Source organism: Siphateles boraxobius, unplaced genomic scaffold (genome assembly GCF_051911475.1).
Source record: "Siphateles boraxobius isolate OS27281-9 unplaced genomic scaffold, OSU_SipBor_1 116, whole genome shotgun sequence".
Lineage (NCBI taxonomy): Eukaryota > Metazoa > Chordata > Actinopteri > Cypriniformes > Leuciscidae > Siphateles > Siphateles boraxobius.
In genome coordinates this window covers 410,754-435,234 of record NW_027508718.1, presented here as the reverse complement: position 1 = coordinate 435,234, position 24,481 = coordinate 410,754, and the positions used below count along the sequence as shown (strand labels likewise).

General features: G+C 44.6%; 3 non-coding genes across 3 annotated transcripts; all 3 read left to right on the top strand.

Annotated features, from left to right (window-relative positions):
• The first annotated feature begins 3,170 nt into the window (after nucleotides 1-3,170).
• trnai-aau (transfer RNA isoleucine (anticodon AAU)) lies at nucleotides 3,171-3,244 on the top strand. Its single transcript has one exon. It is a non-coding gene; the product is annotated as a tRNA-Ile (tRNA).
• Nucleotides 3,245-4,279: 1,035 nt separating this feature from the next.
• trnap-agg (transfer RNA proline (anticodon AGG)) lies at nucleotides 4,280-4,351 on the top strand. The gene has a single exon. It is a non-coding gene; the product is annotated as a tRNA-Pro (tRNA).
• A 255-nt stretch (nucleotides 4,352-4,606) lies between these two features.
• Nucleotides 4,607-4,679, top strand: trnaf-gaa (transfer RNA phenylalanine (anticodon GAA)). Its single transcript has one exon. It is a non-coding gene; the product is annotated as a tRNA-Phe (tRNA).
• The last annotated feature ends 19,802 nt before the right edge of the window (nucleotides 4,680-24,481 follow it).

The following is a 24,481-nucleotide window of genomic DNA, read 5'->3' as shown; positions in this document are numbered from 1 at the left end:
TATCCTCCTTAAACCATTTTTTTGTTGTTGTTAATTTAGTATTTTTTTGTGTCATTCATTACATTATTTTGAGCAAAAGAAGATTTTTACTAAAACCTTTAAAAAAAAAAGTTTAATTCATACATGTTATACTATACTATGTTATACACCAGTATACATATTTATGTTATCTTTTTAAATACTATGTTATACATATTTAAAAAGACATGAATAGGCAAAAACAAGTGTTTTTTTGTTTCAACAAATGATTCTCAACTATGTTATAAAAGATATACCAAAACGATTTGATATACCATTTTAAGTTTTAGATCTGTTTGATGATCATATTATTATGAATTGTCATAAACGCCTTTATGTTATATTTGGTGTTTCTTAGTAATCTCTGCCACAAAAGCTAAACAAAACAAAACGATTTAGGCATGGCATGATACCAGCAAGATTGTACCAAGAAGTGTTATTTATTTTCTTATTAATAAGTTCATCACACTATTTACAATTTGTACACAAGGCAATTCAAATTGATTCACAGTTGTATAAAAAACAATAATGCTTATGCTCATAATAATAATAATCATTAATTATTATAATATTATAATAATTAATTACATAAAAAACAAATGCTGTAGTAAAATACTTTCAGTTGGAATATGACAGCTATGTAACGTTCTGTTTATGCCTGTGTCCTTTCAGATTATGTATGCATACCCGGTTTTACGGAGAACCTCTGAGGGTCGACTCCTTATGGGGCCAACTGAGGAGGCCAATAGGAGGAAGATCGTGTTGGCAGGGAGGGCCAGGTGTAAGGAGGAGGTCCTGGCTGAGGCCACTGCCTTTGTGAGGCAGAATGGAGGGAATCCTGGAGACCAGTTCCTGGTTCTGGCTCACTGCAAGATCCAGTTTGGGAAACACCAGGGTCAGAGGTTCCTGTGGCTGCTGGAGAACTCACTGGAGTATGCCTGCTATCTGGTCAGCAGCATTTTGGGGGAGGAGGAGAGGGACAACCCGCTGTCAGACAACAAACACCTGTTCCTCAGATACACCTCGCAGATCAGGGAGGTAGGCTAGGCTGTGGAGGTGTATCAGAAAAAACAGGCCATGCTGCAGGAGGCCCAGAGGACAGGAGACTCTGGATGTCTGATGGTGGAGTTTGGGGATTTTAAGGGTAGGTCAATGAAGGAGGTGTATGAGGACCCAAGCAAGGAGGCCCAGGCTCTCATCACCTACCTGAAGAAGGCAAAGGCCAGGCCTAACACCAATATGGCCCTTTTCAAAGCCTACGTGCTGAAGAGGCAGGCTCCATTCCACGTGCCCACCACCACTGTGCCCACTGCATCTGTCCTCACTGCTGCTGTGCCCACTGCCACTGTGTCTGTTCCTCCTCCACCTACTGCCACTAAGAACAGGCCACTGCTGGCGACCAATGTGAAGGCCCTGTTGGCGCGGGGGAAGCATTTATTTGCTTCACAGCTGGCACAAAAGATTTTGGCTCCAGCCAAACCCTGTAAGTGATTTGCAAGCTTTAAAATCATTACAGTATATATTATGCAGTATATATGTCTAACGAAAATACGTGTTCAACAGCTGCAGGACCACATGTACATTCTGCGTCTGAGTCCGCAGCCCGGAGACAGCTCTTTACATGTGGTGAGTATCACTTAACGCATACAAGTGTGTTGGTGACATGTGCTTAGTGTTTTATGTTATTTTACAGACTCTGCTGCTACGGATTTTTTTGAGGAGGAAGATGACCTGGAGATGGCAACTGTAGCCTCGCAAGCTGAGGAACAACTTCCTCAAGGTATCTAAATCTTAAACAATATATAACAAACAATTACAAATAAAACAAAACAGTATTTTTTAAATGACATATTATTTTATTTCACAACACAGAGGAATGGCACTTTTCAGGTGTCAATCTACATTCACTCTTTGAGTGAACATCCTCAAAGGAAAAAAGATAATTTAAAGGTGTATGTAAAAGGTTTTATTTCATTTTTTGTCGTAATCACTGACTAAAGCTCATTCTTGTCATCTCACACTTCCCCCACTCCCCTTGGAATAAGTGGCTGTTGTAGTGTTTGGTCTGCTTCGCTTCACACTTGGCTGATCCCATCTTTTTTTCTTCTTGTATTTCTTCTAATGGTGCTTGGATGAAAAACAGGATGATTTTCACTGCTTCCTTCCATCTTTTCATCATCATGTCATCTCTCTACTAATCATACATGCTTTGCAGTGAACCTTGTAACTGCAGTAGCTGTCCAGCAGAGCTGAGAAAGTCATGCAGTGAAAGTCTAAAACAATAAGATAATTTTGTTGTGTTTTTTTACGCTCCAGCCACTGCAGGCTCGAGAGGCCCTGCTCCTGCCCCGGCTCGTGCTACTGCCCCTGCTCCTGCCCCTTATCCTGCTCCTCCAGCATTGTGGACCCCTGGCCAGGTGTCCCAGTCGCCTGCAGAGCTTCCTGTCCACTGGAAAGAGCAACTCCCATCTTTCCAGCAAGGCCTTCAACCCCTGTCCCTCTGCACCAGGACCATCCTCACTACAGCCACCCACAGGACTGCAGCGCCCTGCCCAGCCTCCTCTGCAGTCTCCTCCTCTGCGCCCTGCCCAGCCTCCTCTGCAGTCTCCTCCTCTGCGCCCTGCCCAGCCTCCTCTGCAGTCTCCTCCTCTGCGCCCTGCCCAGCCTCCTCTGCAGTCTCCTCCTCTGCGCCCTGCTCAGCCTCCTCTGCAGTCTCCTCCACAGCCTTCTGTCCAGCCAAGTGCTGCCTGTGCTCCTGCAACATCAACTGGGTCCAGTGTTGCAGACCAGGCTCCTGTAAGTAAGCTTCTCATTATTCGTGTGCAGGTGCTGCAGCGTGATTTCCAATGACCACAAAAAAAGAGGTCGCATTTCCTCTGTGCTGGAAACTTTGCACTGGCTACCTTTTAATTGTAGATTTAATCAAAAAATTGAGCTTTAAGCCATGCAAGCTGAAATGTTTGCGGCCCGGCAGCAGCAAGGAGGATGTATGTTTCGGCTTGGTTGGGGATATTATTCTCGCTTAGGGTGCGAGAGGTCCCGGCTTCAAATCCCGGACGAGCCCATTATTTGGCTTTGTTTTTAATCTCTTCAGCCTGATTAGGGCAACCAGGATATTTCTGAGAAATTGGGGATAAAATGTGCCAGAGAGAGGCCGGTTAGCTCAGTTGGTTAGAGCGTGGTGCTAATAACGCCAAGGTCGCGGGTTAGATCCCCGTACGGGCCACACATTTTCTCTCTGGGACCTTCGCTCTGCTCTTCTCGAAAATGACGTTCGGTCTCCCAGACATCGCTGCTGGCTAAACCACACAAGTACCTGGCCGAAATAGCTCAGTTGGGAGACCGTTAGACTGAAGATCTAAAGGTCCCTTGTTCAATCCCGGGTTTCGGCAGAGGAACCACGTCCGCCTCTTTTAGTCTACCTGATTCCACCTAGCCTCATCGCTATCTGCCTCTCAGACAGCCAGCTAGCAGGGTGGTTTGTTCCATGGTGTAATGGTTAGCACTCTGGGCTTTGAATCCAGCGATCCAAGTTCAAATCTCGGTGGAACCTTTTTAGGTTCTTTGCGGAAGGGTGGGAAAAAACAGAGGTGATGCGCAACTGCCGACGTGGCAGTGAAATTGGCACTCTCAAACAGAGTCGGAATTGGGGAAACATGGGCTTAAAAAGCAAAGGCTTCATTTGCTCCTTGCTATCGTGCTTCTGGACTCAATGACTTAAATCTCTGTTGCTCATGGGAAAAGTTGACACACCCCAAGGTTCCATGGTGTAATGGTTTGCACTCTGGGCTCTGAATCCAGCGATCCGAGTTCAAATCTCTGTGGGTCCTGCTTTTGCCAGGAATGTGTGCAGTACCTCGTTCGAAAAAACTTTTTCGGCAGCAGTGAGCCGCAAGAGCTCATCTAGGTAGTGCCCCTTGAAGGGGGGCGTAAAAAGGATGGACAGCACTGGAGAATGCAGGCATCGATCCCGCTACCTCTCACATGCTAAGCGAGCGCTCTAACATTTAAGCTAATTCCCCTCACTGATGGAGAAGAGGTGTCCATCGTTCTCAAAGACAAAGACGAGGCGCGATCCCTAGCACGTGTGCAGGTGCTGCAGCTTGATTTCCAATGACCACAAAAAAGAGCCCGCATTTCCTCTGTGCTGGCAACTTTGCACTGGCTACCTTTTAATTGTAGATTTATTAAAATATTGCGCTTTAAGCCATGCAAGCTGAAATGTTTTCGGCCCGGCAGCAGCAGGCAGGACGTATGTTTAGGCTCGTTGGTCTAGGGGTATGATTCTCGCTTAGGGTGCGAGAGGTCCCGTGTTCAAATCCCGGATGAGCCCATTATCAGGCTTTGCTTTTAATCTCTTCAGCCTGATTAGGGCAACCAGGATATTTCGGAGAAATTGGGGTTAAAATGAGCCAGATAGAGGCCGGTTACCTCAGTTGGTTAGAGCGTGGTGCTAATAGCGCCAAGATCAAGGGTTCGATCCCCGTACAGGCAACTCATTTTCTCTCTGGGACCTTCGCTCTGCTCTTCTCGAAAATGACTGGCGGTCTCCCAGACATGGCTGCTGGCTAAACCACACAAGTACCTGGCTGAAATAGCTCAGTTGGAAGAGCGTTAGACTGAAGATCTAAAGGTCCCTGGTTCAATCCCGGGTTTCGGCAGAGGAACCACGTCCGCCTCTCTTAGTCGAGGCGGTCCATTGACCAAACGCCAGCTCTTATCTACCTGATTCCACCTAGCCTCATCGCTATCTGCCTCTCAGACAGCAGGGTGTGTTTGTTCCATGGTGTAATGGTTAGCACTCTGGGCTTTGAATCCAGAGTTCAAATCTCTGTGGGACCTGCATTTGCCAGGAATATGTGGAGCACCTCGTTCGAAAAAACATTTTCGGCAGCACTGAGCCGCAAGAGCTCATCTAGGTAGTGCCCTTTGAAGGGGGGCGTAAAAAGGATGGACAGCACTGGAGAATGCAGGCATCGATCCCGCTACCTCTCGCTTGCGCTTGCTGCTTCCTACAGATTGAGCTAAAGTAAGCCCAAAGTAAGCCCACATGAGCCAATCGCGTTTCTCTGCTGTGGCTTACTTTTGACCAATCGCGTTTCTCTCCTGTGGCTTACTTTTGACCAATCGCGTTTCTCTCCTGTGGCTTACTTTTGACCAATCGCGTTTCTCTCCTGTGACTTACTTTTGACCAATCGCGTTTCTCTCCCATGGCTTACTTTTGACCAATCGTGTTTCTCTTCTGTGACGTACTTTTGACCAATCAGCGGCTCCTATTATTGTCATCTTTGCAACAGGTAGGGCTATTCTTCATTACTGTATAATCGTTTAATATTTATTCATATATATTGTGTATTTTTGGAAAATTAGACATGCCAATATAGCTAGCTAGCGTGTTTTTTACAGGTTTACTTCAGTACCTGTGAACCTGTAACTTTTCCCATGATAAAATATAGAAAAGAAAACATGTAGCTACTGTTAAGTTAATTAGCCGGCCGCTAATTAAGCTATATCCTCCTGAGACCAAAAAAAGTTTAGTTAATAATTTAGTATTTTGTGTGTCATTACATTGTTTAGAGCATAAGAAAGTTTTTTGCAAAAACGTTTTTTTTTTTGTTTAATAATGTTCATATAGGTTATACTATTTCTTCTGTATAGGACACTACTAGGACTCATTTTTTATTATTATTTTATTTAAAAAGACGTGATCTAAAAAAAAAACATTGTTTTTGCCTATTCATGTCTTTAAATAAAATAATAATAAAAAATGAGTCCTAGTGTCCTCTACAGAAGACATAGTATAACCTATATGAACATTATTTAAAAAAAAAAACGTTTTTGCAAAAAACTTTCTTATGCTCTAAACAATGTAATGACACACATAATACTAAATTAACTAAACTTTTTTTGGTCTCAGGAGGATATAGCTTAATTATATCAGTGTTTTATATCCTGAAATTGTTTAGGTTTCAGGATTTTATATACCAAACTTTGTATGAAGATGATTCCCAACTATGTTATAAAAGATAACAGAATGATTTGATATAGACTTCCATTTTGCTTTATGCAATATGTGTGTAAAATGGCCATAAGCGGGTTTTCCCATTTTATACAATGTATCTATGTATCTAATTTGCATATTAATGTATTCTTGGGGCAACATGTAATGAAAAAAGAAGTGTAATAATGGGAGTTAGTAGTAATTGCCAAGATTTTCATAATAATATCTAATATTTCATATAATTTCTTTCCATATTGTAACCCAAAATGCCTGATAAACATGATTTAAGTCCTGCTGTGTAGTTTGCTAAATTATTGTAACACACTTAACATACAGGTATCTTTTAGATTGACAGAGGTAATAGTCTCTTTCTGATTTTCATTTCAGAAAATGTACGCATACCCCGTTTTTCGTCGCCAGTCAGCAACATCAAACCGTCTCCTCATGGCGCCATCGGCGGAGGCGAAGCAACTTCAAAATGTGGTGTCTGGAAGGGCCAAATCGAAGGAGGAGGTGCTGGCAGAGGCAAGTACTTTTGTCTGCACAAACGGTGGAGATCCCAGTGACCAGTTTTTAGTACTGGCTCACTGCAAACTTCAGTTTGGGAAGTACCAGGGTCAGAGATTTAGATGGCTCCTGGAAAACTCTCTGGGGTACGCAGTGTATTTGGTGCTCAGCATTTCCAGTGAGAAAGCGCAGACAACCCCCCTGTCAGAAAATAAACAACTGTTCCTACAGTACACTTCTCATATTAGAGAGATGGCAGAAGAAGTAGAGAAGTATAAGAGGAAGCAGGAAATGCAAGCAGAAGCCCGGGCAACTGGAGACCAGGGCTGCTTGATGGTGGAGTTTGGTGACTTTCAGGGCCGGTCCATGAAGGATGTTTATGAAGACCAGAGCAATGAGGCCGAATCCCTCATCAGGTACTTGGTTAAGGCAGATGCCAGGCCCAACACTAACATGGCCATTTTCAAGGCGTATGTCCTGAAAAGACGGGCTTCTGATATGGGCACCAGTGTACATCAGCCTGCACGTCCACCTGCAGCCTCCAGTACCTCTGCACGTCCACCTGCAACCTCTAGTGCCTCTGCACGTCCACCTACAGCCATCCAAACTGGTTTACAGCTGACCGCCACTGTGAAAGCACTGTTGGCGCGTGGCAAACATTTGTCACCTTCACAGCTGGCAAAAAACTAATGTCACCAGTTAAACCCTGTGAGTAGGAGTGTAAATATAGAATTTTCCCTAAAGCAGTTCTACATGTATTCATTTATCGTCATGGCAAACTTGTCCACTTGTTGTTTCCAGATCCATTACTGCAGTCCACTTTACCTCCTCCGGCAGCAGAACCCCCAGCCAAACATTTGGTCCGAAAGCAGCTTTTCGCTACTGGTAAGTACGCAACATCTTACATATGTTTGTCTCCATGTATTGATCACAGTAATAGTTTTAACATTTGTGCTCCAGGCACTTCCATTCCCACTGCTGAAGATGATGATGAGGAGCTGGTATTTGCTGCATCACAATGTGAAGCACAGCTAAATACAGGTGTGGCATATGACACAAATGCAAATATTATAAGAATGTTTTGTGGAAACCCACTGAGAATCATTATTTTTGAAAATAAATAAACATTTTTAAATATTTTTTGTTTACAATACAGAATTATGTGACATCATGCCTCAAGCGGGAGGCATTCTTTGAGTGCACTTCTTCCAAACCTTAAGGATGTCCAAAGGTGTCAGTGTATTTATTTGCGTTTCCGAAGTTACCTGTTGCTAAACAATCACTGGATAACTTTTTCACACCGCTTGCTCTTCTCACTCACTCAACCTGAGCAGACAGGATGGTGGAGATTCATTGTTCTAATAATTAGAGGAACAGTTTTTCCTTATTGTGTCTGTGTGCATGCTTCATGTCTGTGGGCATCATACTTTTTTTTACTGAATTCATCACGACTCATTTTCCTTCTTTCATTCCATCTAATCCTCATTCTCAAAGAGCTATATTGATCCCATATTCCTTACATCAATAAAGTGTACACTGTGTTCTTTGCTTCTTGACACTAATACCATTTTCTTCACTGTTATTCCTAAATATAATCATAATTATTATTAATACTTGTTTAAAATTACTGCTTCGCCGGCTGTTTGTGGACTGCATTTATGGCATATTACTATCAAATAACAGTCATCCTTATATTGTTTATGTTACTGTTCACTCAGAGGCCTGTGCCGGTCCGTCTCCATCAGCGGAAACAGCACAGACACCAGCTCTTCCTCATCATCAGCCACCAGCTGAGCTTCCTAGTCACTGGAAAGATCATCTTCCACCTTTCCAGCATGAGTGGATCCGGAACACACTGTTTAAGGCCAACATGCGAACCGGAAAGCCAGAAATAGTGTCCCAGCTGAAGCTTTGGTGGTATCCTCCTCAGCCCCCTTTAATAAACACCCAGCCACCCGCCTCACCTGACCTCTTCTTCTGTCGGCCCATTTTCTTATGGATGCCGCTAAAGATGCGGTTGTTTCCTCTTGTCTGCGTTCGCCCAGACTGTGGTAAGCACAGACTTACAGCGGCAGGACTTTACCGTACCGTGCGCAAGGTCTTGGACATTGATGGGTGGTATGACCTTGCCACTGAGTATCTGGAGTGCAAACGCTGCAAAAAGAAGTATCCAGCTTGGAACGAGGACATCTTAGGACAGCTGGATATGGGCCACCGCAGTCAGTTTCCAGCTTTGCTGACATACAGGTAATTCATAATGACAATCATTCATTATTAGGCGCTTTTATTTGTGTTATTTTTTTCCAACCAAAGCATTTGCATGATTATACTGTTGTTTCTTTAGATACTCATGTGACAACCGGGTGGTGAGGATGATGAGGGAGAGGACACTGGGCAACAGTGTGACTCAGCTCTACAAGAAGCTGATGGAACAACACAGTGAGGCATGGACACAGCGGTCCTGCAGTACCTGACTGCCTGTGAACCATTCACAAGGTCCTCCCTTGTGCAGCCTCCTGTGTTTGCTGAGCCTCCCCTTTTACCTGCCCTTCCTAAACCTAAGTGGCTGTTAGCTGTGTACGCCAGGGATGTTCTGGGGCGACTGGACGAGGTCAAGGCCAAAATAACATCTGTATTTGGCTGTGTTCTCAAGATGGACTCCACAAAAAAGGTATCACAGCCCTGTTTATATCCAGAAATTGTCCAGATATGGATATGTGTGTGTGTACATAATGAAAAGTTATGAGTTTTTTTTTTTTTTTTTTTTAAATCTTTTTTTTCTTCAATAGGTCACAAAAAAACTTGCCGGTGCTGCTTCAGGAACAGCTGCCTGGTGCACAAATGTTGGTAACGAACACGGCCAAGTCCTTGTCTCTGTCCTAACAGCCGCCGAGGGACATGCACTGGACCCCATGGCAGCTGGCCTAATGAAACGCTACCGAGAGGCAGGAGAGGCATCCCCAAAGGTGATGTACGTGGACAGAGATTGCTGCAGTCAGCACGGCCAGTCTCAGGTGAAGGCCATGTTTTCGGAGTGGGATGAGCTTGAAGTGCGCCTGGACATCTGGCATTTCAAGCGGCGATTTGCTGCAGGTGTCACGACAGAGGCTCATCCGCTCTATGGGATCTTCATGGCACGTCTATCCATGTCCATATTCCGGTGGGATTCAGAGGATGTGGCTGCTCTTTGCCGTGCAAAGGAGGGTGAGCTGGCAGCAAAGAAGACTGGCTACATCTCAGAAAAGGCGGTCAGTGCTCGCATTAACCGGAGGGATTTGGCACTGCACTGCCGGAGGAGGACCAGGGGGGAGGAGGAGACCACCATATTGATTGGGTCACTGATTGATCAGTTTGACAGTGCGGACGGGAAGGATACTCTGGGAGTTCCACTTCTGAACCATGAACGGATCCAGCAGATATGGAAAGAACAGCGGAAGCATGTACAGTGTATCCAAGACCCACAGCACTTTCCGCTCTACATAAAGAAGGGGACACTGAAGAAAGGCGGTGTGGAGCTGTGCTGCTACAGGTGTGCTCGAGGCTCTACCTCCTTGGAGTCATTCCACCTCCACCTGAACCGTTTTATTCCAGGTATTACATACATATGGATTAGTAATTTTTCTGTAAAAAAATATAAGCACTGTAACTGCTTCCATTACGTTAAATTAATGTCACATTAAAAAAATGTCACACTTTTACTGTACTTTTCTGATGTCATAAAAGCATTGACAAAGCTGTCTTGCCTCACAAATCACTAATAACTCTGGTTATAATGACAATATTTTTTTTATGTAATTACATAACTCTATTACATGTAACCAGCTACTTCATAGCACCTCATGTGTAGTAAATATATTGTACATATGTGACATATAAAACCCTTTTTTTTTTTTTTACTTTTAGGAACCAGTGCCAGTGATGCGCATTTTCAAGCCTATCTCCTTGAGGGCTTGATGCGTTGGAATGATGACCGGATGGAAGATGCCATAAAAGAAGCGTCCTCCATCCGGTCATATGGCAGTGCCATGAGAGAGGTTGTGGACCAGCTTAGCCAGACAGTCTTTGGGAAGCCCTGGGATGAGCGCTATCGCCCTCCTGGAGCATATACAGGCAAGACATTCATTAATTTGTTATTTTGTAATACTCTACTAAGTATCAATTTAGCCTTAAATGTACTAGACAAAATATTAAGACATTTTTTTTCCCCTTTTATTCTCGTAGGTGAATTGCTAGGAATAGAGTACCTTTACAGCCAGACTGGCAAAACACTGACTCCAGTGCTCCAGAACCCAGAGGATGAAGACAGGCTGGTGGAGGAAATTGATGACCAAGACCTGCAAGATGAGGGGTTTGAGGAAGAGATCACGGAGGACATCACAGTTCCAGTGCTGTACGAGAATGACCCCTGCCATGATCTCGCAAACAGCCCCTCATCTTTGCCTCAGCCTCAGTCCCCAGCATCACCGGCTGATGTATCAATGGCTGACGTGTCACTGGCTGAGCCATCCACATCAACTAGAGAAGGACACCAACTTGCCCCTGCCCCTTCAGTGTTGTCACAGCCATCTGACACTGGAAGCAGTTTCTCCGACGAGGCTCAGGTAAAACACTTTAAGGGCTTTATTTAATTTCAATCTCGTTTTATTCCACATATATTAACATTAATCTGAATTTACTAGGGAGCAGTCATTGGGCCCGATGGCATTGCTGGGTGGGACAAGGTCCAGGATATGGCTGGTTACCTGGTTGGTCTTCGTGAGGCTCCTTACCTCACTGACCTGCAGGTGACAGAGGCCATTCAGCTGTGGACAGCTCTCCATGACATAGACAAACAGCGGGTCAACTATCAGCCTCGACATCAGCCTCAGCTGACACATGGACGCTTTAAGGCACCAAAGCGGTCCGGAGTCACACCGGGTGTGGAGAGTGTAAAACGGTGTCTGATTGGACATCCCGGGGGACCAGCACAGTGGCCCAGCACCAGCCGCTTGGTTGAGGCCATTTGTACAAAGCTGTGTGCTTTACACAAGTCGCCGACCAAGAAGGCTGGAGTTTGCCGCCCCAGGTGGTCTAAAATCCTCTCGGATTACCACCATATCCGAGAGCTGGTGCTTAACAATCGCAGGCTGATGGATGAAACAATGATCCAGCTGTTTGAGCTAAACCAGAAGACACTCATTCAGTGGTAAGCAAGGCACATTATTTTCTTCAAATTAACTGAATACTTTTTAAACATAGATATAATACATGTAATTTATTTTCAGGTTTCAACGGCAGCAGAAAAAACAGGAAATGAGTGTCCTCGCTCAGGGACTGACTCCACCTGACCCAATTGCTGTGGCTGATACGCAGCTTCCTCCACCGAGGGAAAAATTGGATGAAGCGGCATCGACCTCACGCCCAAAACATACATTTACCCTTCCGCCAAATCGAGAAGGACAGGCTCCTCTTCTGTGACCAGGTCGACGGCCTGCTGCTGCCACCACCATGGTGTGCCCCATTGCACCTGCCCCCACAGCATCAGGAGTTGTGCAGCCCATTTCAGCACCTGGGTCATTGTCACTAGTCCTTAACCCAGATATGACCGTGTCAATGGTGATTCCACCTTCTGGTGCTTCAACATCCGGTGCAGGCCCAGCTCCACCTGCTCCTGTGTCTGCTGCTCCTGTTTCCCGTTACACCCAGAGGAACAGGCGCCGGCGGGCCCAGGAGACGGAAATCGGAGTCCATAAGAGGAAGTATGTGCGAGGGGTAACCTTTAACATGTGCAGCAAATGTGGGCAGCCCAAAACCAAAGAGTTTGGCCATAGCCGATATGGTAATGCCACATTTTGCTTGCGTGCCTCAAATGGAAAATCTTTAGATGACTGGTTGGCAGAACAGCGCCAGCAAAATACAAGCCAAACTCCACCTCCTCAATAAACAATTTGCTTTTTTCCTGTATATATTTTGTATATATTACTGTACATGGTTCCACCCAGTCTTTCATATTGTCCTATATATATATATATATATATATATATATATATATATATATATATATATATATATATATATATATGTGTGTTTGTGTCTGTGTACTCATTTCATTATTTGTGTGTATTCATTTTAATATTTGTTTTTTTACATTTAAAGTGTCATTTAAATATTTGTGTATTCATTTTAATAAAACATTTTAAGTGTCATTGAAATATTTGTGTGTATTCATTTTAATAAAACATTTAAAGTGTCTTAAAGTAATCTAATAAATCATATCAATCAAATCATATCCCTCACAAAAAAAACACATATTTGAAGAAACATTTTATTCATTTTATTCAATCATAAACAACATGTAATATGCAATTTTTTTTAAATAATATACACAAAAAAAACATTTAATAAAACATTTGAAGTGTCTTAAAACAAATCTGATAAATCATGTCAATCAAATCATATCCCTCCATTTTTATTCATTTTATTAAATAATCAACAACATGTAATGTGCAATATTTAAAAATTATATTAATACACACAAAAAAATATAAATCAATATAATGATGTCATAGATAAATGAAGACGCAGGCGCAGTTGATCACACGCAGAACACGGGTTCAAATCCAGCCCAAGGAGGGTGACTTGTTTCAAATGTGACTAAAACTCCTTCATAACGCACAGGAATATAGCCCTGATAATTTTGCAGGGGAAATTTGTGGGCAAATTCTCGTTTTTCGCGTCTTTTTGGCTTGTGTGTGGGGGCGCAAAGATTGGGCCCCTTCTTATGCTAAGCGAGCGCTCTACCATTTGAGCTAATTCCCCTCGATGATGGAGAGAAGGTGTCCATCGCTCTCAAAGACAAAGACGAGGCGCGATCCCTAGCACGTGTGCAGGTGCTGCAGCCTGATTTCCAATGACACAAAAAAACAGGCCGCATTTCCTCTGTGCTGGCATCTTTGCACTGGCTACCTTTTAATTGTAGATTTAATCAAAAAATTGCGCTTTGAATCCAGCGATCCGAGTTCAAATCTCGGTGGAACCTTTTTAGGTTCTTTGCGGAAGGGAGGGAAAAAACAGAGGTGATGCGTAACTGCTGACGTGGCGGTGAAATTGGCACTCTCAAACCGAGTCGGAATTGGGGAAACATGGGCTTAAAAAGCAAAGGCTTCATTTGCTCCTTGCTATCGTGCTTCTGGACTCAAGGACTTAAATCCTTGCTATCTTGCTTCTGGATTCAATGACTTAAATCTCTGCTGCTCATGGGAAAAGTCGACACACGCCAAGGTTCCATGGTGTAAAGGTTAGCACTCTGGGCTCTGAATCCAGCGATCCGAGTTCAATCTCGGTGGGACCTGCTTTTGCCAGGAATGTGTGCAGTACCTCGTTCGAAAAAACTTTTTCGGCAGCACTGAGCTGCAAGAGCTCATCTAGGTAGTGCCCCTTGAAGGGGGGCGTAAAAAGGATGGACAGCACTGGAGAATGCAGGCATCGATCCCACTACCTCTCGCTTGCGCCTACTGCTTCCTACCGATTGAGCCAAAGTAAGCCCAAAGTAAGCCCACGTGAGCCAATCGTGTTTCTCTGCTGTGGCTTACTTTTGACCAATCACGTTCTCTCCTGTGGCTTACTTTTGACCAATCGTGTTTCTCTCCTGTGGCTTACTTTTGACCAATCGCCTTTCTCTCCTGTGGCTTACTTTTGACCAATCGCGTTTCTCTCCTGGCTCTGCTCCTGTGGCTTACTTTTGACCAATCAGCGACCGCTATTATTATCGTCATCTTTGCAATATTTGCAACAGGTAAGTCTATTCTTCACAACTGTATAATCGATCATTATTTATTCATAAACAGTGTTTGTTTTTAGACAATTAAACATGCCAATAAAGCTAGCTAGCGTGTAATAGCACACGTTTTCTTCTGTACATGTGAACCTGCAACTTTACCATGATATACAGTAAAAAACATGCCACTACTGTCAAGATAATTAGCCGACCGCTAATTAAGCTATATCCTCCTTAAACCATTTTTTTTGTTGTTGTTAATTTAGTATTTTTTTGTGTCATTCATTACATTATTTTGACCACAAGAAGATTTTTACTAAAACCTTTAAAAAAAAGTTTAATTCATATATGTTATACTATACTATGTTATACACCAGTATTCATATTTATGTTATCTTTTTAAATACTATGTTATACATATTTAAAAAGACATGAATAGGCAAATGAATTTTTTGTTTCAACAAATGATTCTCAACTATGTTATAAAAGATATACCAAAACGATTTGATATACCATTTTAAGTTTTAGATCTGTTTGATGATCATATTATTATGAATTTTCATAAACGCCTTTATGTTATATTTGGTGTTTCTTAGTAATCTCTGCCACAAAAGCTGAACAAAAACAAAACGATTTAAGCATGGCATGATACCAGCAAGATTGTACCAAGAAGTGTTATTTATTTTCTTATTAATAAGTTCATCACACTATTTACAATGTGTACACAAGGCAATTCAAAGTGATTCACAGTTGTATAAAAAACAATAATGCTTATGCTCATAATAATAATAATAATATTCATTAATTATTATAATATTATAATAATTAATTACATAAAAAACAAATGATGTAGTAAAATACTTTCAGTTGGTATATGACAGCTATGTAACGTTCTGTTTATGCCTTTGTCCTTTCAGATTATGTATGCATACCCGGTTTTACGAAGAACCTCTGAGGGTCGACTCCTTATGGGGCCAACTGAGGAGGCCAATAGGAGGAAGATCGTGTTGGCAGGGAGGGCCAGGTGTAAGGAGGAGGTCCTGGCTGAGGCCACTGCCTTTTTGAGGCAGAATGGAGGGAATCCTGGAGACCAGTTCCTGGTTCTGGCTCACTGCAAGATCCAGTTTGGGAAACACCAGGGTCAGAGGTTCCTGTGGCTGCTGGAGAACTCACTGGGGTATGCCTGCTATCTGGTCAGCAGCATTTTGGGGGAGGAGGAGAGGGACAACCCGCTGTCGGACAACAAACACCTGTTCCTCAGATACACCTCGCAGATCAGGGAGGTAGGCGAGGCTGTAGAGGTGTATCAGAAAAAAACAGGCCATGCTGCAGGAGGCCCAGAGGACAGGAGACTCTGGATGTCTGATGGTGGAGTTTGGGGATTTTAAGGGTAGGTCAATGAAGGAGGTGTATGAGGACCCAAGCAAGGAGGCCCAGGCTCTCATCACCTACCTGAAGAAGGCAAAGGCCAGGCCTAACACCAATATGGCCCTTTTCAAAGCATACGTGCTGAAGAGGCAGGCTCTAGCCCACGTGCCCACCACCACTGTGCCCAATGCATCTGTCCTCACTGCTGCTGTGCCCACTGCCACTGTGTCTGTTCCTCCTCCACCTACTGCCACTAAGAACAGGCCACTGCTGGCGACCAATGTGAAGGCCCTGTTGGAGCGGGGGAAGCATTTATTTGCTTCACAGCTGGCACAAAAGATTTTGTCTCCAGCCAAACCCTGTAAGTGGGTAAGTTTTTTCCTTTTTCTCCAGCCACTGCAGGCTCGAGAGGCCCTGCTCCTGCCCCGGCTTGTGCTACTGCCCCTGCTCCTGCCCCTTATCCTGCTCTGTACGGTTTCTTCCAAAATTTTGCCATCAATTTCTTCGAAATCAGACATAGTGGCTACTTTCTCGTGCTGTTGTCTGATCTGCCTGACCCCAGCGCAACTCAAGGATGAGCTGATCACCTTTCTGATATTATTGATTTTCTCAGAGAAGAAAGAAGTAAACTCACTGCACTTTCTCACTGAGAGCATTTCACTGGAAATCTGGCTTGGGGGGGGGGGGGGGGGGTTGTCAGTCTCTCTACAGTAGCAAAAAGAGTGCGCGTGTTGTTTATATTGCTGTTTATAATATTCGAGAAAAAAGTCTGTCTAGCTTTGCTTAGTTCCTTATTGAAAGCATGGATGCTGTCTTTGTAGATGTTATAGTGGACTACAAGTTTTGTCTTCCGCCACATGCGCTCTGCTTTTCTGCATTTTCTTTTCATATTTTGCACTGCTGTTGAGTTTCTCCAAGGTGCTTTTTGTCTGCCACTCTTCTTCCTGACTTTCACAGGAGCAATATCATCAATTAAACTCTTAACTTTTGAGTTAAAAGAATCAAGGAGAAAATCAACAGAGTCAGCAGATATGCTTGGTGTTAAAGATATAGCCTTCATAAATAGTACACTAGTGTTCTCATTTAAGCATCTCTTCTTGACAGACACAGATCTAGCTTCAATGGCAGGAGAGATCAATATTGTCACGGTGTGGGCGTTGTGTTTTGTTCCTTGTTCTTGTCTGTCATGTGTTTCCCTGTCTGTACATGTTCAGCTGTTCCCCGTTCTGTTGATTAGTCTCCCCATGTGTTTCTGATTAGCCACGCCCCCTTGTTATCTTGTTTAGCTTGTTTGCCTGTGTATTTATACCCTTGTTCTTCAGTTGGTGTTTGTCAGTCGTTGTTTAATGTTCCTAGTTCTGTGTCCTGTGTGCCTTTTCTGAGTTTAGAGTTTTTTGGATTACTTGTCTGTTAGTTAATTAAAGTGCTTGCATTTGGATTCGCTCTCTGCTTCATTCCTCCTGCCAGCGTTACAGAACGACCGACCAAATATGAATCCAGCAGCACGGATCTCGCCTGATCTACACAGGCTAGACCGGGAGTTCGCTGGACAGATCGCGGCCTTGGCCCTGGAAAGCCTTGATCTGTTCCAGTACACCTGGGGGTTTGTTCCCCTCGCTGCCTCCTGCTCTCTGGGTGATGAGGCGATTAAGATGTGCTACCGGCTGGGGGCTAAGGAGGTCGACCCGAGGGAGCTCCCCGATCTCTCCGGTCTGGACTGGAGAGAGGCACTCACCAGATGTCTGGAGAGCTTCCTCCCGTGGCACGCCACGTCATCACCTGTTCTACACGTTCACCAAGACATGCCTGAGCTTCACCACGACATGCCTGAGCTTTACGTCAGCCACGTCCGGCCAGAGCTTCACGTCAGCCACGTCCGGCCAGAGCTTCACGTCAGCCACGTCCGGCCAGAGCTTCACGTCAGCCACGTCCGGCCAGAGCTTCACGTCAGCCACGTCCGGCCAGAGCTTCACGTCAGCAACGTTTGGCCAGAGCCTTCACCGCGGGTCCCGTCCAGCACAGAGCCTTCACCGCTGGTCCCATCCAGCACAGAGCCTTCACCGCTGGTCCCGTCCAGCAAAGAGCCTTCACCGCTGGTCCCGTCCAGCAAAGAACCTTCACCGCTGGTCCCGTCCAGCACAGAGCCTTCACCGCTGGTCCCGTCCAGCACAGCGCCCTCACCGCTGGTCCCGTCCAGCACAGCGCCCTCACCGCTGGTCCCGTCCAGCACAGCGTCCTCTCGCTCTCGGAGACGGAAGAGGAAGAGGACTTCCCGCGTCCCGCAATGCCTGGAAGTCCTCCCTGTACTTCCTGTCAGCCCAGAGTCCTCGCCGCTGGTCCCGTCCGATCCAGAGACTGTTCAAGTCACGTCTGCCGATGCAGAGACTGTTCAAGTCACGTCTGCCGATCCAGAGACTGTTCAAGTCACGTCTGCCGATCCAGAGACTGTTCAAGTCACGTCTGCCGATCCAGAGGCTGTTCAAGTCACGTCTGCCGATCCAGAGGCTGTTCAAGTCACGTCTGCCGATCCAGAGGCTGTTCAAGTCACGTCTGCCGATCCAGAGGCTGTTCAAGTCACGTCTGCCGATCCAGAGGCTGTTCAAGTCACGTCTGCCGATCCAGAGGCTGTTCAAGTCACGTCTGCCGATCCAGAGGCTGTTCAAGTCACGTCTGCCGATCCAGAGGCTGTTCAAGTCACGTCTGCCGATCCAGAGGCTGTTCAAGTCACGTCTGCCGATCCAGAGGCTGTTCAAGTCACGTCTGCCGATCCAGAGGCTGTTCAAGTCACATCTCCCGATCCAGAGGCTGTTCAAGTCACGTCTCCCGATCCAGAGGCTGTTCAAGTCACGTCTGCCGATCCAGAGGCTGTTCAAGTCACGTCTGCCGATCCAGAGGCTGTTCAAGTCACGTCTGCCGATCCAGAGACTACTGTTCAAGTCACGCCTGAACCTGATCGCTCTATGTTTGTTTCTGTGTTTACGTCTGTCCTTGTGGCTGTTTCTGTTCTGGTGTCTGTTCCAGAACCGGAGCCAGTGTCTGTTCCCGAGCCATTCTGTGTGTTGTCTGTTCCTGAGCCAGTGTGTGTGTTGTCTGTTCCCGAGCCAGTGTGTGTGTTGTCTGTTCCCGAGCCACTGTGTGTGTTGTCTGTTCCCGAGCCAGTGTGTGTGTGGTCTGTTCCCAAGCCCGAGTGTGTGTTGTCTGTTCCCGAGCCAGAGCCAGTGTGTGTGTTGTCTGTTCCGGAGCCCGAGCCAGTGTGTGTGTCTGCTGTTCCTGAGCCGGTGTCTGCTGTTCCTGAGCCGGTGTCTGCTGTTCCTGAGCCGGTGTCTGCTGTTCCTGAGCCGGTGTCTGCTGTTCCTGCGCCTGAGTCACCGCCCTGGCCGCCTGAGCCGGTGTCTGCTGTTCCTGCGCCTGAGTCACCGCCCTGGCCGCCCGAGGGGTCTTCACCGCCCTGGACGCCCGAGGGGTCTTCACCGCCCTGGCCGCCCGAGGGGTCTTCACCGCCCTGGCCGCCCGAGGGGTCTTCACCGCCCTGGCCGCCCGAGGGGTCGCCTGCTCCACCCACGGTCCAGGTCCACCCTCACTCCACGAACCTGGCCCTCCGTCCCTCCCCCAAGACCGCCTCCACTTCACCACCCTCCTGAACTTTAGTGTTTTTTTTTTGTTTTGTTTTGTTTTTGTCTCAAGGGGCGTCGGGAGCCGCCCATGGGGGGGGGGGGGGGGGGGGGGGGGGTAGGGGGCTATGTCACGGTGTGGGCGTTGTGTTTTGTTCCTTGTTCTTGTCTGTCATGTGTTTCCCTGTCTGTACATGTTCAGCTGTTCCCCGTTCTGTTGATTAGTCTCCCCATGTGTTTCTGATTAGCCACGCCCCCTTGTTATCTTGTTTAGCTTGTTTGCCTGTGTATTTATACCCTTGTTCTTCAGTTGGTGTTTGTCGGTCGTTGTTTGATGTTCCTAGTTCTGTGTCCTGTGTGCCTTTTCTGAGTTTAGAGTTTTTTGGATTACTTGTCTGTTAGTTAATTAAAGTGCTTGCATTTGGATTCGCTCTCTGCTTCATTCCTCCTGCCAGCGTTACAAATATATCAAAGAAAATACAAAAATGATCAGACAGTGCTACATCCTTAATAACAATTGATGAAATGTTTAGACCCTTACTGATAAGTAAATCTAGAGTGTGTCCAGGATTATGTGTGGGTCCATGTACATGCTGAGTCAGATCAAAAGTTTTTAAAACAGTTTTGATTTCTTTTGCCATATTGTTTTCTGCATTATCTATGTGAATGTTAAAATCTCCAGCAATGGCAAAGCAGTCAAACTCTGAGGAAATTGTTGATAACAGTTCTGTTAAGTTCTCAGCAAAAGCTGGAGAGTATTTTGGAGGCCTGTAAACAATGATAAGTAAAATGCGTGGAGCACCTTTTAACACAATACCCAGATACTCGAAAGACGGGTAATTCCCAAATGATATTTGCTTACATTGATAGACATCTTTATAAAGAGCAGCTAAACCTCCGCCTCTTCTGACAGCTCTGCAGACACTCATAAAAGTAAAGTTAGGAGGGGCTGTTTCATTGAGGACTGTAGCACTGCAACTTTCTTCTAGCCAAGTTTCATTTAGCAACATAAAATCCAGGTTGTATGTGGTTATTAAATCGTTGACTAAAAGTGATTTATTTTTAAGTGAGCGGATGTTTAAAAGTGCTAACTTAACAGTCTTACTTTTTGTCCCCACAGCAATCTTGGTATCTTGTGTAATAGGCACCAGATTAGATGGGTTTGCAGTAAGGCTTTTGAAGGCCTTAGACTTTCTATCATGTAATTGAACAGCAATAGAAAAAGATACAGGCACACTGGGTTCCCGCTTGTTCTGTAAACATTTGAGAAAGTTATTGTTATCATAGCGGGGACCCGACACATATCACTGAGAGCTGGTATCAGTTGTTTTTGGTTCACCTCGAGCCGCTGGAGGAGGGTGTGGGCCCTGGCGCTGTGGCAGAGGCCGAAGAGCTCTCACAGGAGGAGGGGGAGGGCGAGCTGGGCCCGCAGGCTTTGGTGGTTGTGGGGCCTGGCGTTTTTTGGTTGGTATCTGGGGGCTCGCAGCAAAAGAGTGGGATAGTCTAGTTCCAGCATGCACCAGTTGTTCCATTTTCTCTGAGAAGCACAGAAGTGGAGATGCTGGAGAGAGTGATAATGTTTCCGGTGAGAGGGATTTTTGCTCTGGTGTTAATCGGAGGCTGTAATATGCTGCCCTGGTTTTCCTGGCTGTTTTCCAGAAAGTCGTCTATGGGTGCTGTATCTTGGAGCAGTGCTGGTATGTCACAGTCTGTCTGTGGTGAGCTCTGTGGGCAGGGCTCAGCTGAGATTGTGTCCGTGAGCAGAGGTTGTTGTGGCTGAGTGGTGTTATCACTGTCCTTGTGTGATGTGTCAACCGCGTGTCCATTCAGGTGCTGAAGTGAAATCCTGTGGTCATTCATACTGTATCCAGGTGTGTGTGTGCCATTCAGGTTGAGTGGATTGGCACACATTGCAGAAGGATGACGGAGGGAGAAGTAGATATTGTCCTTTAGCACTCTTGAACCAAGTTTGTTTGGGTGGTGGCCATCCTGTTGAAACAGTTGCCTCTGACTCCAGAAAAGATTGAAGTTGTCAATAAAGTTCACTCCTTTTATATTGCAGGTTTTTTTGCAGCCATGTATTAAGCCCAAGCAACCGTGAAAACCTGTTTGTTCCTCTTGCTGGGAGTGGTCCACTGATGAATGTTTGAACTTTCAGTCTTTTAAGTGTTTCAAAAAGTTCATTGAAATCCTTTTTAAGAAGTTCCGACTGCTCTTTATGAATATCATTCTTCCCCACATGAATGATGAGTCGATTTGCAGTCTTATGTTTCATCAGAATGTTCTGAAGTTCCCTGTTTACATCAGAAGTTGTTGCTTGTGGAAGGCAGCACGTTGTTGTATACCTGCTATTAATGTTTCTGATTACGGAGTCGCCCACTATCAGAGTCCTGGGCTTGGCTGCACTGTGAGCTGAGTGCCGCTGTCTGCTCGACCTTGAGCCCCAGTTAGCATCAGTGTTAGCTACTGGCTGATTCTGTCTGTGTGCGATCACATTCATCAAATTTGGGGATTCCTCATTCATTAATACTTCAAATCGGTTCTCAAGATGTATAGGCGGTGGTAGGAGACCAGTGTTTGCAGTCCTTGTCAGAGCCGTATCTGGGGTAGAGGATGCTACTGCAGTAATATGTGATGCTCGTGACAATCTGATGTCTCGAGTGCCTTTGGGTCTCGCACCCTGTTTGTGCCATCGATTAGTAAAACGATCGGCTTGTTTCTCTACACTCAGTATGGCCTGTCGAGAAGCACTAGATTCATGGGACTCACCGGCTGTATGCTGAGGACGTCCATGACGAAGCTCTGTTGTGTGTTCTGTCTGGTTTGGTGGTCCCGCAATTAACTTTGTTTCAAGAATTGCAATCCTTTGTAAAAGTCTGTGGCAGTTGGAGCAGCAAGTAGATTCCAGAGGAGGCATTTTCTTATCCTTATGAATGTAGGCAGTTGTGTTTTCTCTTCCCCGGAATGTAAGCTTTCAGTGGGAGGCTGGTCGAATACAATAATTCTGCTTTTTTTTGTAGTAATCCAAGCGTTTGAGCACTGTGCTGAAGTTAAAATTAGGTGATAAAAGGAGATAAAATATAGAAATATAAAAGCGATAGAGCAAAGCGCGGAGCAGTAAGCGAGAGCGTCCGAACAGTAGCTGAGCAGGAAGTAGTCGTCATCAGTAGTAATTATCGTCATCTTTGCAACAGGTAAGTCTATTCTTCATGACTGTATAATCGATCATTATTTATTCATAAACAGTGTTTGTTTTTAGACAATTAAACATGCCAATAAAGCTAGCTAGCGTTTAATAGCACACGTTTTCTTCTGTACATGTGAACCTGCAACTTTACCATGATATACAGCAGGGCCGTGCAGAGACCTCTGGAGGGGCAGGTGCTCAAAGTATAAAAGGGGGCACATGCGGAACAAGGCTTTAAATAGGGCTGTGCTCAAAATATCAATACAGTAATATATCAATACAGATGATTCTGTATTGATACAGTAGCAAATGCATTGATGCAGTTTTGAAAAAGAAACAGAACAGAAAAGACAAATTTTACGTTTAAAAGTTAAAAAAAATTATGAATGTGCAGTGTGCACCTATTAATAACTCTGGGATTAGAAACTGAAGTACCTTAAGTTGTCCCAACCTGATGGCTTTTTCTTCTCTGTTATACAGAATAATAAAGAACAGCTGTTATAGTAAACTGTGTAGGACAAAATCAACGTGGCCCATGTTTCGTATAATATAGTTTTATTTAATGCCATATCAGCATCTATGGCTATTTTCATGGCATAAACTGATTTACACAAATACAAGAGTTACATTTATACAATGAAAATAAAAACAAAGCAAACAGAAACAGCAATTAATAATTTACAAGATTTTTAACATTAATGTGATACCTGTTCTGGTACATTCTTACTAAAGTCCTTAAGTGAGTTTGCTGCCTTTGCTGTTGTTGTTACTGCTGCTACTACTGATACTGCTGGAGCTGATCTGAGACTGTAGACATTAAAACAGACATATAGAGATATATTAGCTGATTAAATCATTTTTATGTGACCATGACAAGATGTAAAGATTGCTGACAGTGTTTGGAACCTTCACTAGCTCACTGACCTGCTGTAAAGCTGCAGATTCTGCCCAGGCCGCTATAATATAATAATATAATAATAGTAGCCTATATAATAGTATTAGGGGAGATGTTCACAGAGGCTTCTGCACACAAAACATAAGATATTTGTAAGCTAACGGTATGTGATAATAAGCCTAAACTCTTACCAGATTTGTGATGATAATTTTTATGGCACTATACGTTTTTTTAAATAAATACTGTAATAATAATAATAATAATAAAGTAAAAATAATAGTTTTTAGTCAAATAACATAAAAAGACCAGACCCCTCGACGCCCGTGAAACTTTTCTCCCTCAAACAGCAAGCTAACGTTACTTCTACAGCCTACACACAGCAATATAAACAACATCTCAGCATGCTCTTCACGTCGTTCTTGTAAAATAATAATAATAATAAGTAAACAAACATCAAAATCACTTCGCTGAGAATAAAACACCACTTACCAGCAGCCGCAGAGTTGAAGATATCCTCTGGCAGTGCGCGTAGCCGCGCGAAATCAAAAAATGCGCGTGCAGCGTGAGGAATCGTCCCGGACGAGTTCGTCAGGTGAAAGGTCATCATGTGGGTCATTATATTTACGGCTAAATTATTATTCATTAATTTTACTAATAGTTAGATTGGGCAGGCATCCACAAAAGGGCCTTTAATTACAAAAAAAAGGAGAGGAAATTTTGCCTTGACAAAAGGGCACTTTGGGCACCAAGGGGCAAAAGGGCAGGTGCTCGAGCACCCAAAGCCCCCCCCCCTCTGCACGTGCCTGATATACAGTAAAAAACATGCCACTACTGTCAAGATAATTAGCCGACCGCTAATTAAGCTATATCCTCCTTAACTCTTCGGGGTCGCCGATCACGCCGGCGTGATCAAGTTACATGACCAGTTTAAGACGTCGAAGCATAAAAACAAAGTCACGTTGAGCGCTGCCGTCCACTTCTGTCGAAAGTGCTGGCTTGAAATTCTATTTTACTTTTTGTTTTGTGTTGATAGACCAAGTAAAAACGGAGATATGATCATTTAAACTTTATATAAAAAAATACTGACGCGTTCGTAAAAGAACGCAAGATGGGATGCGACAGGCGTTGCATTTATTCT